The sequence below is a fragment of the Podarcis cretensis genome (genome assembly GCF_951804945.1).
Source record: "Podarcis cretensis genome assembly, chromosome: 15".
NCBI classification, from domain to species: domain Eukaryota; kingdom Metazoa; phylum Chordata; class Lepidosauria; order Squamata; family Lacertidae; genus Podarcis; species Podarcis cretensis.
Genome location: NC_137185.1, coordinates 11,436,018 through 11,449,027, shown reverse-complemented (window position 1 = coordinate 11,449,027; position 13,010 = coordinate 11,436,018).

The following is a 13,010-nucleotide window of genomic DNA, read 5'->3' as shown; positions in this document are numbered from 1 at the left end:
CTACTTTAAAAAGCCATGGCTTCACCCCCCAAGAATCTTGGGAAATGTAGTTTGTTTAGAGTGTTGCCAGGAGACCCTTATTTCCAGAGCTACTTAAGAACCAACTAAGTTGGTTATTGGTATGAGCTTTCGTGTGCATGCACACTTCTTCAGATACGAAGAATGATACAAAGCGACCTATGCTGGATCAGAACAAAGTCTCGTCTAGTCCAGTGTCCTGTTTCTCACATTGTCCAAATAGATCAGGCATAGGCAAACTCGGCCCTCCAGATGTTTCGGGACTACAACTCCCATCATCCCTGACCACTGGTCCTGGTAGCTAGGGATGATGGGAGTTGTAGTCCCCAAACATTTGGAGGACTGAATTTGCCTATGCCTGACATAGATGTTTCTCAGAAACCTGGAAGCACAGCATGAGCACCACAGTCCTCTTCCCCTTGGGATCCGCAGGAACTGGTCTATTTGGCCAAAACCATCTCCTCCCCCCCGGCCATTTCCCCACGGACTGCAGCTCACCTGACACATCCAGCCTCAGTGTGTTGCCTCAGTGGCTGAGCAGGATTAAATGTGGCTGTTTCGGTTCTTTCACATCAGAGCTGTCAGGTACAAACTGCATTAAATGCTGCTTTGGAGGGCTTTTTTCTTCTTCTCCTTAAGTTTCTGATCAAAGCTATTGAAATAGATGTAACCCATGGGCCTTATTTAATTGTCAGAGAAATGACTTAACCAGGTATTCTATATTCATGTCACATATTATTTGTATGCATATTCAGTGAGCTGCTGTTCCCTTTCTTTCTTCTTCCTTGTGTGCTTTTGTAAATCAAAGATCTCCCTGACTGCTGATTAACAGCTTTGTCCTAAGGCAGTGTGCTGTAGTGGTTAGAGCGCTGGATTAAAACCTGGGACATCCAGGTTAGAATTCAAATTCAAATTCACTGGGGCAGTCTCTCCAAAATACCTTATAGAGTTATTGCAAGGATGAATCAAGGCATTACAGTACACCTCTGGACAAAGGGAGAGATAAAAAACGTAACCCATCCCTATTGCCCTGGAGAAATTGGCTTCTTTTAGGCCGGTTCCCTTGCTCTGCCTTGCAAACTGCTCTGAGCTCTTTGAGGAAGAGTGGAATAAAATGCAGTGTAAGCACATTTACTCAGAAGTAAGTCAATAGTTATGCCTTGGTACGTATACATTAGATCGCAACAGAGGTTGTGATGCTGAAAAATTCCAATGAAAACAGAAGCGGGAGCAGAAATAGCTGATGTTCTCTTATTCCTCCAGTGTCTAGAATGGAATCATTCCAATAGGTATTTGCTGTCGCTGCTGCTTTCAGTGCACATAGGAGACACAATTGATTACATGCCCCCATTTGCAAGGTGTTTTCCATTGCAACAAATGGGGTGGATTAATGTTTGTAATGACAACCTAACTTATCTAATTTTATGTAACTGATTCCAGGGTCACATCATTTTGCTACAGGGGACAGTGTAACAAATAATGTGCGATCGGATGGAAGATGAACTGCAGCAGAATGGAAACATCGCTGTATGTGATGAGCACAGGGTGGAGTGGAAAACAATGCCTTCTCAACTCCCTAAATTGAAGCCAGCTCCAGGGGGCTAAAGCTCTTTGGGCACTCTCAATCTTTTATTTTTTAAGGGGTCCCCCCCACCTATTGTTGAGGCCGAACGCAGAGCCGGGCGTGAAGCAACGTCAGGGCATCATGAGACATTGCATGTGCGATGTTCGGATGTTGCGTTGGGCTCCCTCAACACACTTTGAAAGATGGCACCTCTGCTCCAGGGTCTCAGCAAGCAGTCTTTCTCAGCCTTACATACCTGGCAACACCAGAGATGGAACCTGGGCCCTTCCTCGTGCAATGCAAGATCAATACCATGGAACTGCAGCCATTCCAAAGGACCAAGGCCCAGGCAGTGATCTTCGTTATGACCCAGAGAATTTTGCCAGTCCTGAAACTCTGATGTCTGCATCTGTAGGGTTGCATGTGCTTGCAAACTGTTAAGATTCTTCAACATCAGCTTCGTTGGACTGGTCATGTCATGCGGATGCCTGATTATTGTCTTCCAAAGCAACTACTCTATTCCAAACTTAAAAATGGAAAGCATAATGCTGGCGGTCAACAAAAGAGGTTTAAAGACTCTCTCAAGGCAAATCTTTAAAAATGTAATATAAATACTGACAACTGGGAAACACTGGCCTGCGAGTGCTCCAACTGGAGAACAGCCTTTACTAAAGGTGTCATGGGCTTTGAAAATGCTAACACTCAGGATGAAAGGGAGAAACGTGCTAAGAGGAAGGCATGCTTGGCAAACCCTCACAGTGATCAACTCCCGCTTGGAAACCTATGTCCCCACTGTGGAAGGACATGTGGATCCAGAATTGGCCTCCACAGTCACTTACGGACTCACCGTTAAGATCATGTTCATGGAAGACAATCTTACTCGGCTACGAGTAATCGCCAAAGAAGAAGAGGAAAAAGAAGAAAGAGAAGAAGAAGAAGAAGAAGAAGAAGAAGAAGAAGAAGAAGAAGAGGAAGAAGAGGAAGAAGAAGAAGAAGAGGAAGAAGAAGAAGAAGAGGAAGAGGAAGAGGAAGAGGAAGAGGAAGAGGAAGAGGAAGAGGAAGAGGAAGAAGAAGATTTATTACGTTTGCACTTTAGGCAGACACTTTGAAAGTCTTGAATGCGCATAAAACAAAATAATGTCTGAAGGGACTGTGTGAAAGGGGGATCATTGCTTCAGTCCAAGGCACCAAGTTGTGCCCAACATTGAGGGGGCGCGTCGCATGATGCACGCACGCACACAATGTGCAGCACCAGTGCTCTCGTCAGCAGGGTTGTGCCAGGATGCCAAAGATCCAGCCATCCAGTGTGACCCTTGGATCTTGGCGCACTGGGAAGGCCAACTGTTGACAGGAGCCTCTGCACTTGCCCTTCTGCACCCCTCAATATTCAGGGGCCCCAGCCCCTTGCCCCCAGGTATTGAGGGGGCCAAAGACCCTTCGGTCCCCTGTAGCTTGCAAGCCTGGACAGAGTCAACTAATTATATTTTTGGACCCATTCTCCTCCTCATTGCTGAGTCTACAAGGGCAACACTGAGGCTTAGGAGGAGGAAGAAGAAGAAGCTGACAGCCAGGGCAGCCCCCCTGGACTGGATATAAACAAGATGGCAGGCAGGCAGAGGCTGGTTGAGGGCAGCCTGATTTTGGTGGAGCGGTGCCCCCTTTACCCTAATACACCAGCCTCCACTGGTCACAACCCCCTGTGGGCATCTCGAGATGTTGAAGATGGGCAGGCAATTTCTTGCTCTCCTCCATGCAAATGAGCCTGACTGGGGAGAAGGATCAGTCAATAAGTCCCTGCTTGGTTAAAGCAATTGTCCTGCATCGGTGCTGCTGAGCCGATAGTATGATAACTGCTAGTAAAACACAGCCTGTTGTAGGCATAAAGGACAACAGTTATTAGAGCTCGCATTTTTTAGAAACACTGTTTATATTCACCGCAAAGCCTTTTGATAAAATTACAGCTGCCAACTGTACGTTTGGGGATAGTTTATTCACGGCGTGTCACTCTCAATTTCCATCTTTGTCTGCCGTGAGAGCATGTTAAATCGGTAAGAGAGGTGGTATATTATCTAGCTTTAAATGAATCTCTATTGTTTAAATTTCAGGCTCGGGACAAATTGCTTTCGAAGCCAGGAGAGTGCAGGGTTGGCCTAGCGGCTCATCAATTCCAGGAAGAGTGGCAGAGAGATACAGCGGCACTCATGTGCTCCAGAGCAGGAGGAAAAGAAGATTTGCTGCAATTAAGATTGAGTGGAGGACCTGGAGATGGGTGGAGATGGAAATACAGGGAGGATAATTCGGAGGTTAAAACCTGCCCTTGTTAAAATTACATTTCTTTTATTCTGCCATCCGTGGATCACAATGATTAGCGATTTGTTTATATGCCACACAGTTGCCAATGCAGCTTTTAAGTGGTGTTTACAAGCAGTGCTTTCCCCCCCTAAAAACATGTTTAGGTGTACTCTCATTTTGATTAATAAAAAAATCACCATTTTATAGTTCAAATCATGAAAAATACAGTAAATGGAGAAAATACAGTACAGTATTTTATTTTTATATATTTTTGTATTTTATATTACAGTACAGTACAATACAGTAAATGGAGAAAAGTACAAAGAACATGCATTGCACTGGGGAAGGAAATGAAGCCTCCATCGGAGGTGGTAACAACGAAACTGACCAATCACCATGCTAGAGTCCAACTCCTACTTCACACATTAAACGCCCGCTTCCGTCTGAGAATCAGGAAACACCGTGACAGGAAATGAAGCCGCCATCAGGGGTAGCAACAGGAAATGAAGCCGCCATCAGGGGTAGCAACGGAACTGATGATTCACTGTGCTAGAGAAGAAACTAATTTTTTAATTTTTTTAAATGTTTCTTCTCCTGTTAGATTCACAAAATGTTTAGGGGTATGCGTACCCCTGTGTCCTCCCAGAAAAAAGCACTGTTTACAAGTATAAAACCAGCTGCAAAAATGCACAATTAAAATGCACAATAAAAGAATTCCACTGAATCATCAAAAGAAACATCCGCAATAAAAACAAGCCCATTCAAAACAACACCATCGAAACAGTTAATGCAGCAATTAAAAACAATTAATACAAGAGGTTCGAGTCAGGGAATCAGGGGAATGCTTACCAGAACGAGTGTCTTGAACAGCCTCTTGCATTTCTGCAGGGAGAGCTTTCCACAACACTTGCGCCGTCAGTGGAAAAGCCCACCTCCGTGTAGCCACAAGCTGATAATCATAAAGTATAGGGTGCTCTATTAAAGGAGGAGAGGACAAGTCTCTGCTCCGGTGGTATTACAGTCTAGAAATTGAAACAGACAGCAGAGCTCTGATCTGAAAGCAGTGGTGGCTTCTGCCCATTGGGGCTGGTTGAGCAAATGACAGGGAGACCTTCATTTTGGCCTCATTTTCCTCCCGGATGAGTTTTACAACATCAAGGAGGAAGAAGCTGGCAGGCAGGGCCATCTTCTGGGCTGTTTTGTAAGTAGACAGGCAGGCAAGCAGGCTGGCGGGATGTGGCTGAGGGAAGGCTGAGCTCAGTTGGGGGCAATGCTCCATTCACCCTCATGGATCGGCCTTTGCTGTTCTGAAGTTGTTGTTTTTTGCTTTTTATTCCCTTTCAAATGCATCAGTTGGCTCTTCCTCCTTGAGTCATCTGGATCTGTTTGCTCCACTCGCACCATTTATATGAGGCACCTGCTCCCCAGTCTCATGGTCTGGCATGACTGTTTGTGGGTTTGCAATATGAGGGCATGTGCGGCTGGGAGAGGACAGAGGACCAGCGGTTCTGCTGTGCGATATGAGGTTCAATGAGGCGACGTTTCCACCCCTGGTTTTTAAGTCTTTTGGCTGTGTTGATTAAGACAGAAGCCAATTACGGCTGAGGTCTTCCCTACACTCTTCTTAAGTTCAGAATAAGAAAGATGTCTGAATGTGGCCCTTTCAAATTCTACAAGCAAGTCCCACTGAAACTGCTGGGTAGGTTGTGCTGATAAATGAGTTTAAGATCACAGCTGAAACCACACGATGGCGCTTTGAAGGGAGGCAACAACACAGCATATTGGGGTCGCTGAGGCAGATGTGTTGTCAGTTGCTTGTGTCAGCAAGGCACGCATAACAATGCAAAGCTGGAAGGAAACATCAAGTGAAGGTGACAGAAAGCCACCAGATGATGCATCTGAGGAAAAAATAGAATTAAGACTGTTAACAGATCCAGGGCTTACTCAGTTTCTGCCAAGCCCACTGCAAAGCTTCTATCTAACCTCATTCATGGGGGCAGGGTCAGGATGCTTATTTTAGTTATGGAAAATCAAATCCACAAAACATGACGTAATTGAAGTAGGTGCCAACTGGCAGGTTTTGTGTGTCTGTGAATTGTGCTTGATTGAGTTTCAGAAAAAGGTAAACAATTAACAAACAGTGAAGTACAATGCTTGGAACAGCATTATCAGCGGGGAAAGATTCTCGTGTTGCCACGCTCCAGACCTCTTGTGGAGGAGGCACATGAAGAATGGCCTCAGATGATGAACACAGAGTTCAGGATGGCTTATAAGGGGAGAGGTGGCTCTGAGTCGTTTAAGGCTTTATAGGTCAAAACCAGCACTTTGAATTGAGCCTGAAAGCTAATTGGCAGTCGATGCAGTCAGGGCCAGGATTGGTCTAACATGCTCAAACTGTCTTGCACCAATGAGCAACCTGGCTGCCAAATTCTGCAGCAGCTGAAGTTTCTGAACCATCTTCAGAGGCAGCCCTACATATAACACGTTGCATCAGTCCAGCTTAGAGGTTACTAGAGCAGCAGAACACACACACAAAAAGGCTTCACCTAAGCAGTGTATCTTTTTGCCCCTTATGCATCTCTCTACAATCCAGATAGCTTTAATAGAGTCATGTCCGTTTACACGGAGGCAGTGAAACATTTAAACCCCTCTGAGGGGTGAGGCGCATGAATAAATGACGATTAATAGTGATACGAATGAAGAAAAGCACTCAGAGATCAAGGTCTGTTGAATTCATTATTCCCTCTCACATTATTACAGCTTGAAATGGAGGCTGACTTAATAGATTTGGGGGGGTCATCTTCTGCACCCCCTTATTAAAATAAATTTTGTAACATGGTTGAGCTGGAAAATTCCACCCCACTCCATGTCATTTGCCACACCCTCATCTATTTTTTTTAAAAGGTAGTTATTGTGAAAATTAAGAAGGGTCATGGAAAGCTCCCATGCTCCATGCCTGGTCTGAGGAGGAGGAAGTTGGGGAGGGTCCCAGCAGTCAGGGAAAGACATGGAGGCAAGTGGGAGAAGGCTTGCAAGATGGGGCACCTGGTGACAAGCAGGAGGACTTAGCCCTGTATGGCTGTTCACAGGTCGGAGGGCAAAAGGCAGACAAGGGGCATGTGACTCCCACACCTGTAGCCGCACCTGGTAATGGGAGGGCTACTTAAGGTGTGAGGAGGCTGGGCATCCTTGTTGACACACCTTCCCTGAGTGGACATTTGGCAAAGGAGGCGTGTGATGCCAGGAGGCCGCAGTAAATCACACTGAGCGAGTGGAGCAGGATCTGCACAGAAGTGTCAGGCCTACTGAGCATGCAGCTCATCTCCAGCAGGTCTTGTCCCCATGAAGCAGTTGCTGAGACTGAAGGTCTCCACCTCCCCACAACTGCCCAAGTCCCTTCCGCTCCAGGATTTCCCTGAAGCAATCTGAGACTGCGCCTACATGGAGCTAACTTCTCCTCTGCCCTTTTCATGCCTCTCCTGGTTCTGAGGGACATGGGGGAGGGTAGCTTGTTGCAGCAGGAAGGGGAGGTGTCTATGACTCTTCAGCAGCCTAATTCATCTCTGCCTCTTGGCCTCCATCCTCTCCTGCTTCCTCCTCTGCTTCTGTAGGAATCTTTTGCCCAACGTGGGGCTCAAACCCACAACCCTGAGATTAAGAGTCTCATGCTTTACTGAATGAGCTATCCTGTTCCATTTGCCTTCCCACCATCATTTCCCATGTCCTCCTCTCCACACTTTGCCAGCATTCCATGCATCTGAGCATGCTCATTCCTCATTAGCCTTACATTGGACTAGTTTTGGGTTCCCTTCTGATATAGAAAAAATAGGGGTGGTTGGCTTTTGCTGCCCAACTCCCCTAAGATCCGTCAGAGATGAATGGATGGAGGCAGGATGCAGTGGAAAGCAAGGCAGATCTTTATTTTTGTGTGGTAACTGAGTTCCCTTCCCTCCTAGCAAGGAGGCAAGAGAGACCCCAAACCAAGAAGCAACATCTCTTTTAAGGGTTTGCATTTTGGCATGGAGAAGGAGGACACCCCCTCTACAAACCGTCAGAAATTACATCACACATAAGATGGGGTTACTGTGGCTCAGGCAGGCCAAGATGTGATATTCCTGAGGATTTAGCAAGTTTTACAAAGTTCCAGACACACAAAACATTAGCATTTGATAAGACAATTGGGATGCCCGTTAGAGACATCCCTCAATGCCAAGCATCTGGGCAAACAATGGCAATTAATACAAAGGAGGTTCATAGATATAGGAGAGGAATCCCTTCAGGAACTTCCCCTGATTGCTATCTGCCTATGTGTTCTCAGGCAAGGAGGATTAAGGAGGCAGAGGAAATATTTAGAGTCTTTAGGAAAGCCAAGATGGCTTTTGGATTGCTCTCCTATACTATTTTAGACATGTGGTTTATATACTTATGTATGTGTGTTTACCTTGTGCCTTACCTTACCTTCATTCTACATTTGAGACCTTAGAATTCCTGTAACACCTCTCACTTACTCTTCGGGGAGGAACATGAGAAAGAGAGTCATGCCTCTGATTTTCTAGAAGTAAAATAGGGTTTGGTGCAGCCCTGCTAATTTTAACGTGTCAGGTGTTGATATACAGCCTCCTTTTGCAGACGCATCCCTCTCCCCTTTATGTGCCAGCATCGGCCTATCAGTAATAAATGTCAGAAGAACAAAGGCCAGTCCATCAAGGATTTGCTTTAAACTCATGATAAAAGCATATGCTCTGACCTCTTTGCAGAAAGGGAAGGCAGAAATCCTGCCAAATGCCTGTATCCCAAAGAATTTCTCTCTCTAAAGATTCCCCAGGGCTAATAACGAAAGTTGAACCATGCTGCAATTTGGCAACTGGCGTCACAGTCTGGAAGCAGTTAGATCTTAATTGTAAATGGGCTTGCGTTTTTTAAAAAGGCTCTGCTCTTCACAAAAGCAGGCTTTATATTCATTCACCTTTTAAAGGGGGAAGGGTATCCTCCTCTAACTTTCTTGCATTATAGGTTGCTGCTGTAGGAGTCAAGAGAGAGAGGCTGATTTCTTTATTTTGCACAACCTTTCCACAACTACTGCCCTTCCATAAGAATCTGCAGGGGTGGCGAAATAAAAGAAAACACAGAAAATGACTCAAATTTAAAAAAACAAAGCAGGTGTAAACAATAATAAATTGTAAGAACTAAAAGGCAGCAAGTTTGGGGCGTCTGCTGGATCCAAATCTGTCATGGGAGGTCCTTCAACCAGCTGCAACCGATGCAGCAGCAATGGCCGTTCCTGGACGGGGAGAGCATGAGACTCTTGTTCTTGGGGTTGTGGGTTCGAGTCCTAGGGAATCATCATCATCATCATTTTATTCTTTACACCCTGCCCATCTGGCTGGGTTTCCCCAGCCACTCTGGGTGGCTTCCAGCACATATAAGAGCATAATAAAACATCAAACATTAAAAACTTCTCAATACAGAAATCTGCGAAACCAGCCCTCACTGGGAAAATCAGATGATGGAGTGTATGCCATATATGTGTGTGCAGAGCCTCTAATTGTCCCTATTTTCCAGGGACAATCCCAGATTTACAGAAGCCGTCCCGGTTTCTGATTTGATCCAGGAATGTCCTGCTTTTCCTTCGGACATCCCTATTTTCATCGGAGAAATGTTGGAGGGTATGGAGTTATGTGACCATTGAGCCGAGGAGATACGTAACAATGCAACCTTTAGAAAATACCTGAAGGCAGCCCTGTACAGTGGTACCTCGGGTTAAGAACTTAATTCGTTCTGGAGGTCCGTTCTTAACCTGAAACTGTTCTTAACCTGAGGTACCACTTTAATTAATGGGGCCTCCCGCTGCCGCCGCTCGATTTCTGTTCTCATCCTGAGGTAAAGTTCTTAACCCGAGGTACTATTTCCAGGTTAGCGGAGTCTCTAACCTGAAGCGTCTGTAACCTGAGGTACCACTGTATAGGGAAGTTTAAAAAAAATGTTTAATGCTTTATTATGTTTTTATATATGTTGGAAGGCACTCAGAGTGCCTGGTGCGACCGTTAGATGGGTGAGGAATAAATGATATTATTATTATTATTATTATTATTATTATTATTATTATTATATAGGGCATCCCTATTTTTATCGGATAAATGTTGGCAGGTATGTGTGAGGCGACACAACACAGCTGTCACAACAAGATCAAAAACAGAAGCTTCCTGTCTTTCTTGCACTATGGTAAAGCATAGATATTTTTGGGGGGAGGGAGGGGCACTGATGCCGAGAGTCCCTAGGTACGCCTCTGTGTAGATTTTCATGCAGCAGACCCCCCCCTCCAAAGTGGCCACAAATGCTAATTGGAACATTAGACTCCCCGTCATCATTGGGCAACCAAACAATGTCAAGATCAATCTAGCCACTTTAGACTCTTCTCTGGGCGGGGGGGGGGGGGGGACACCGTTCAAGTGTGTTTTTAACCAAGGCCAAATGCCAATCATAAGTAGGGAATCTATATGAAATTTTAATTGCAAGATTGTTTGGTGCAAATTTAATGAGATGAAGTAAGAGATCTGAGAATTCCAGACTGCTCGGCTCATGCATAATGTTGACGTTAAATGAGCTCTTTGGAGGGGCAGGGAATTACATCGGAGGAATTTACACACCGATAAAGCAAATGTACCAAGCTCTGTTGGTTAAGGTCATAAATCAAAATCATTTAACCGCCTTTGAGTGACTGCAAGGGATGATAATGGGAGGGAGAACGCGATCCATCTGTGAGTGACTGCTCAGCTTATGTTACTGGGATGCCACTCAATATTCATAAATCAGTGATCATTAATTCCCCAAATACTTGCTGTCAGCTTTCTAAATACACTCCCCGCTTGGCTAATTGTGATGGAACAAGACAGACAGCCACCAGCCCGGAGTCAAAACCACTGAAGAGCAGTGCTTGACATGCCTTGGTAGGAATGCCATGGTGGGGACATCTCCTTTTGGTGGGGAGATGGGTAGAGGATTTTAGTTGAACCTCTGGTAGAAAAATTAGCTGTACTCAGGGGGAATGCTGTGTGTGTTGGATTCCTTCTCTCCCTAAGTAAGAGCAGGATCACTGTGAGTTTGTTTGCGAGTTGGTAGCTACACTTGGCACTACACGTGGCTGGTGCTGTGGTCTAAACCATTGAGCCTCTTGGGCTTGCAGATCAGAAGGTTGGAGGTTTGAATCCTCGCAATGGGGTGAGCTCTGCCCCAGCTTCTGCCAACCTAGCAGTTCGAAAGCACGCCAGTGCAAGTAGATAAATAGGTACCGCTGCAGTGGGAAGGTAAAGGGTATTTACGTGCACTCTGGTTTCCGTCACAGTGTTCCATTGTGCCAGAAGCGGTTTAGTCATGCTGGCCACATGACCCTGAAAACTGTTTGTGGACAAACACCAGCTCCCTTGGCCTAAAACAAACCAACAACCCCCCCCCCCCACACTGATTGACTGACTTGTTTGGTTTTATGTACTTACATGCTGCTTTTCCACAATGAGCTCTGCCCAAAGTGGCTTACAGCAAACATTCAAAACATTAAAGCGTGGAGCGTTGCGAATACAAGCATGCAAAACACAGACCATGCCAGCAAATTTAAAACGATGAAAGCCAGCAATTGAGCAAGCACAGAATAAATTCAACATTAGAAAAGGGAAAAAAAACATGATCTAGGCTCAAGCATATAAATGCAAAGCAAAAATGAAAGTTAACTGGCAATAAGGTTTCTGGGACCGGTCTGGTTGCATCCCAAGGCGCCTGGCTTAAATACCTTAGGAGGGGTGGAGTAGATGACCTACTGTTGCTCCTGCTTGTTTCCTCCAGAGGAGGCTGAGAGCACCAGAAGGCAAACGTCAGGAAGGGCAATGGTGGGAAGTCTCCTCTCCAGCCTCCTGGAAGTACCAACTGCTGGTGCAAGTCTTGTTTCACTGAGACTAAGAATCAGGAAGCTGACAGACTGTGCCATGGCCAATGTCTAACCCTAAGCCTCAACTTATATCTAACCCAGTGCTTTCTTTTTTCTTTTTGTATTTTTATTAAAGATTTTCTTGATTTACAGAAGTATGTGTAATGCTCTCTCTTGTATTTTAAAAAAAGAAAAAGAAAAAAGGTGCTAGCACTCACCATGAAGTTGTTAACAGTTAAATGCTACAGTTTTAACACTTGGAAAAAGATGAAGGTGATGGAATATATGGAATTGGCTGAGATGACTGGCAGAATCATCAATGACCAAGGAGAAGAGTCGGTGGAAGAAGATTGGAAAAAAATTAAAGTATATCTTCAAAAATATTGTAAAATTAAGGATTGTTAGAAAGATGTTGGAAAAAGAAAATTTATGTGGTTTTGGTAGAAATGATATAAAGGATTAAGTAAAAATGAATTGATGAAATTGATGAAAGAGAGAACGTAAAACTACAATATATTAAATCAAATTATTTAGATAAAAACAAGGTTGGAAGGATTTGCTGAAATAACAATTCGAACTAGAATACAAAAATGGGAGGTGTGAGGAGGTCAAGGAAATAAGTAAAGGAAGAAAGTTATGTAAAGGTTTAATCTGTTCTTTTTCTTTTTTTAAATGATTGTATCCTTTTTTGATGTTGTAATTTTTTTTGTATTTTGTATTTTCCTTTTTTCTTTTTGTAATCTTCAAAACTCTGAATAAATATTATTTTTTAAAAAAAAACTTGGAAAAAGAAGGGTGCTGGTACTGTGTACCTTTGAGTACCCCCAGAAAAAAAAGAACTTGCTAACTCTAACCAAAAGTATGAATGTTTTTAATGCATCTCTTTTTCTTGTTGGTTTTAATAGCTCTATAGGGATTCGTTGTCTGTTTGTAAGATGCATTGGGTTGCCCTGGGCAAGGTAAAGAGACTAACAAAGTCAATTAATTAATTAATTAACTATAACGCCTAACCCGACCTTAACCCTAACTCTCTAAGCTGAACCCTAACCCTAACTCTCAGTCTAATCCTAAACCCAACCCTAACCCTAACCGTAAACTTAATCCCAACCCTAAATCTAACTCATGGGTAGGCAAACTAAGGCCCGGGGGCTGGATCCGGCCCAATCGCCTTCTAAATCCGGCCCGCAGACGGTCCGGGAATCAGTGTGTTTTTAGATG